The following is a 5,222-nucleotide window of genomic DNA, read 5'->3' as shown; positions in this document are numbered from 1 at the left end:
TCCAAAAAATAATCTTCAGTCTTTTCTCCCCGAACATGTAAAACTTGCCCCCGCACCCACCTAGTTACCTTCTGTCCCTGTGACACCTGTTCCCTTCCATTCACCGGCGCTGCAGGGTCCTTTTCTTTTTCTTCAGGACGGCTGCAGGAGTCACTCCCGCAGCCCCCGCTCACAATCTAGTGAGCAACGGTCTGGTGAACCACCCTGCAGCCTCCAGCACTGAATGCGTGATTTGGTCACATTTTTCAGCCGTTTGGAATTGCCGAAAATCGGCCAAATCACGCATTCAGACATTTTTTATCGGTCTTTTTGGCCTAACCCAAATTTGATGGACTTATGTATCGGTATCATCACTCCTCTAGATTGGGAGGAGTAGCAGGTAAAATACATATTCTTGCACCACACAGAGGCAACGTTGCAGCATATGCTTTCTTTAGCATGGATTTCCTGCGGGAACAAAACATTAGTTCTATGTCTTTGCACATAGGATATTATTTTACGTGTTTTAGTAGAGTTCCCAAGGCCTCTGATATTCCAGCTTAGTATTTTCAGCTGTTGTGCCATACCTCTTGTAGTATCACATAACGTAGCTTATGTCTGCAACTAATATTTTTCACTATGTAATGTAGACGGAAAACCTCTGAGCACCCAATCGCCAATCTTTTAATATTTTTCGCCCTCAAGTTCCCATGTATAGCGCAACTGGCACTCAAACCTCTTACGGGTCTCATTATAGGACCCAGGATATGTCCCCTTCCTCCGTCCCCCACTGCCTCCCTCAACCCAGCAGTGTAACTGTCCCTCCCGTTCCACCCTCTGCCTGGCCCCCAATTCCAAACTGGCCCAGGGGGCATGTTCCTAGATTTCACAAAAAGCAGCTGCAATGGGGTGCCCCATTGCTGCACGGTCTTTCGCCACGTGTTTGAAATATCGCGTACAATGTATAAAGAATGACACGGTGGTAAGTACTATTCATACAATATATCGGCACATGATCTTTCAGCGATCATTTATCATAGGGCTGGACTGAAGAAGCAGTCAAACAGGTAAAGTATTATTCCACAGGTTCTGTAAGGGGATTGTTAAAGGGGATCTGTGCTTCTATGAATTTCACAGCTTCACTCGGGACCGTAAAAAAGTAGAGTTTGTCCCAGAACTGGAGCTTTAGATGTGCCGGGAATAGCATAGCGTATTGAATATCACGCTCTCTGTGCATTTTCTCCACCCCAGTAAACTGGCGGCGCTCCTGTTGCACTGGGATTGAGAAGTCGGGGAATGTTCGTATGGCTTGGGATCCCAGTCTTAGTTCTTTCTTTTCTCGGGCGAGACAGAGAAGATGGTCTCTGTCACGATAGCTCAGTACTTTTGTGAGGATGGGTTTGGGGAAGTCACCTGGATTTGGCTTGGGGGACAGGGCTCAGTGGGCGTGCTCTATAGCGAAGAAGGGGGAGAGGTTTGGGTTCCCCAAAATGTCCTTGAGCAGATTTTCCACAGCCAGTTCCATGTTACCGGTTAGGGCCTTGGGAACAGTGTTTAACCGGGCGTCCCAGAGTATCGAGGGCGCAGTGGTATAGTCCAGTAATCCATCCAGATCTCTCCCCTCGCAGCCCAGGCTCGCTTGAGTTGATGTAGACAGTGTAGAATGGCCTAATCTTTTAGATTAGCTGGTATAATACAAGAGGAGAAGGTGTTGATGAGCGATATGATGAAGTGGGCAAACTCTGCTGCACGCTCTTTTCAGCTGGGCAGGTGTTTGGCTTCAGGCCTTTGATGATTTTTGTAACTTACGAGACAGAGACCGGAGTAAATTCAAACAGGTGAGTAGAGTGAGCGGTGGGGGCTGGGGGTCTGGTGGTCTGGTGGTGCCTCAGTTGGTATTAGTTTGTTTTTGTAGCCTCAATTTTCATTTGGAGTAGGGAGATTTTGTCCAATAGTGCCTTTTGGATGTTGGAACACCAAGTGATGTCTTTAAGGTAGCAATCTTGGGGCGAAACTGGTGATTCGAGTTCCTGCAAGATGGCAAGAGCTCTCTCACTCCTGAATTAGCCTTTTCTATACGCTCGTCGTAAGTCAAGCTTTTTGCTTGAGGAATGGCCTGTTTGTAGGTTTTGGAGTCTATTGGTAGCAGGTGAAGACTTTCTCCATGTAGTCTTGGCTGCTCGCTTTGTGGAGCGTAAATCTTTGAGGTTCTTTGGGGTGTACCAGGGGTTCAGGTGAGCTATTGGTTTGAGTTTACGTTTGCTCATGTGAGCCACCTTGTGAATAGAAAGTAGGAGAGTTTGGTTATATAGTTCTACCATGGAGTTAGGATCACTGGTTGAGTGTGAGTAGCCTTTTATAGGTTGCAGCAGCGGGAACATGTTAGCTGGAGTGATATCACAGGCATTTCTTGAGTAGGAAGTTGGTGCAGGTTGAGCACAGGTTTGATTATTCTTGGGGATAGTAAAAGATAACATTGTGGTTGGACTAAGGACACGGAACGTTAGATATGATGTTGGTGTTAGAGTTAACATCTGCCACCCAGTCTAGCGTGTGGCCTTTCTCATGAGTGGGGCATGTGATACGTTGGGTGAAGCCCAAGGCTTTGATATAGTTGGGTAGGGCAAGTGCATTGTCATCGGTAGAGTTGTTAAAGCCCAAATTGACATCACCCGTAAGGATGATTCTGGAGGCTGGCTTGGTATCGCTTGAGAGGAGATGTACACTGTTGTACTCAAACGATAGCAGGGGGCCTGGTGATCTGTAGATTAGGTAGATAGTTAGTGTGGCAATGTCAGAGAGGGACATTTTTATAGAGAGCAGTTCCCGACTGGAATGTTTGGTTGGAGATTTCTCTGATGGATAGATGATTTTTGGCTATGATGGCCACTCCTCCCCCTTTGTTGACCAATCTATCTTTTCTAAAGATAATGTGGCTATCCGGGATGGCCAGGGAGAGGTGGTCCAGTGGCTGCATGCAGCCATGTTTCAGTGATGGCTATTGGGTCGAGAAAATTAGGGGTGATGAGATCAGATATATTGAGGGCATGGGCCAAGAGGGATCTAGCATTGATAAGCACTCTATTAAAATGCGTCGTCGTCGTGTCTGTATTGCCATCAGGGATCTTACCTCCGGCAAGAGTAGGCTTACCAGATGCATGAGATTTAAACATACTGGTGTCATTAGCAGGGGTGACTGAGGCATATTTGGCAACTGCATCAGAAATTACAGGGGCAGCAGGCTCCGAATACATGTGGCATCAATAATCCTAGGGGCAGCAGGCTTCAGAATGCATGAGGCATCAATAATTACAGGGGCAGCAAGCTCCAAGATACATGAGGCATTGGCAATTACAGCAGTAGCAGGCTCCAAATACATGTGGCATCAATAGTCACTGGGACAACAGGCCCCAAGATACATGTAGCATCAATTATGCTAGGGGCAGCAGGCTTCAGATTACATGAGGAATCAGTAATCACAGGGTTATCAGCCTCTGAAATACATGAGACATTGGCAATCACAAGGGCAGCAGGCTCTAATATACAAGAGGCATTGGCAATTGCAGGTGCAGTAGGCTCCAGAGTACACGCAGCATTGGTCATTACAGGGGCAACAGGCTTCGAGATACATGTGGACTTGGTAATTACATGGGCAGCAGGCTACAAATTGCACAAGGCCTTGACAATTGCAGGGGCAGCCAGTCCATAATTGTGTATGGCAACAGTAATGCCTGTGTCATCCTTGGCAATATTAGCCTTAGTCTGGGCATTGGGGGCCATGGTTAGTGCGGAGGCAGCTAGTTAATTTTTAAGCATTGTTTGGGTGGGTGCAGTATGGATGGCAACACTTTTCATGGCTGTGATAGTGAAATTGGTGTGCTCGTCATGGACGGCAAATTCAGCTGTGCCCATGCCTCCCTTCGCGGCAATAGGGATGAATAGGCAAATATATGGGGCAGAGGTTTTCAGCGGTATGCAGGAAGCTTGGGGGTCCGGTACCAGGCAGCCAGTGCATGCATACGATGGTTTGTATTTGCTTTGGAGGCAATGCAGGGGACGCGGGTACCCACATACCATGTTGAGCGGGAGCATCGCAGGGCTTGTGCGACACAGGGGGCGGTGGCTCTGGAGCCAAGCGCATATGCCTAATGTAGGGCGGTGGGGAAGTAGCCGGTGGGTGTGAGTAGTGCATGGACAAGCACGATGCAAGTTCCTATCTTTACTGGAGCATGGATTGGTAGCCCGGGTATCACCATTGGGCATTGTGGCTCCAAACTTTGTGTGGTGGGGCCAGGCATCAGGGAGGAAGTATGTTGGCAGTACATTAGATGTAGGCAAGGCATGCAACATTTTTAAAGTGGTCGAACGTTTGGTACTAAAGTCATGATGTGGTACATACCGTATAGAGTGGGCTGGAAGCTTGTTTCAAGTGGCCTGACAGGGCCATATAGCACTGCAAGAGGTCCTTAGTGCGGGTCCTTGGAGGGGGGCAAGTATCACCTGCTGGTTCACCGGAACAATGATGGATGTGGCCAATCGGCTTGAAGGCAGGGTGGGACAATGGGCCGGCAAGGCCTTTCTTTCATCTTTAATGTGGCAGCGGCCATTTTACCACGGAGCCGATGCTCCGTTATTGTGTATGTGTCCCCAGCGTCTGGATATTCTTGGAGGCTGGAGGGGCACACTTCTTCCAAAGGGGGCCAGACAGGACTAGTCGACATCAGCTCACCAAAAATCCCAGAAACCTCTGTGACCCAAGTACCATGTCTGATATTACTAGTAGATGGTGGGATTGCCAATGGGACAGGGTACCGTCACAAGCCAGGTGATGCTGGGCCCGGAGCCATAATGGGAAGCAACACCTGGCTACCCCCACCATGCCACTGTTGCGTTATATTTAAACCACCCTTAACCTGGGGAGTTCTTCTCTTCCCATCCCCAATCAAGGAGCCCTGCAATACTCGCTTAAGTTTCTTTTTAGCGCTGGCCTTACTGAAGACGCATATAGAATAACCCAAACCACCCACCCCTGTGCCCACAGTGAGCCGAGAACCAGTCCGGGTATAGGGTATATATTTGTATTTATTGGATTTAAAGTTAATAGAAATCCCACTAAACTAACACATCACCTTCTTTGTGCCTCACAATTAACTTCTTGTTACACAAGTGAATCACACCAATGGGTTAGGAAGAACACAAATTGCAAGACCTTTCTTTCCACAAATTTCACTTCAAGAAATAAT

The sequence above is a fragment of the Ambystoma mexicanum genome, chromosome 3p (assembly GCF_040938575.1).
Source record: "Ambystoma mexicanum isolate Mex_15411 chromosome 3p, UKY_AmexF1_1, whole genome shotgun sequence".
In the NCBI taxonomy this organism is placed as follows: Eukaryota; Metazoa; Chordata; class Amphibia; order Caudata; family Ambystomatidae; genus Ambystoma; species Ambystoma mexicanum.
The sequence above is the reverse complement of the archived record's forward strand: the minus strand, read 5'-3'. Positions refer to the sequence as shown.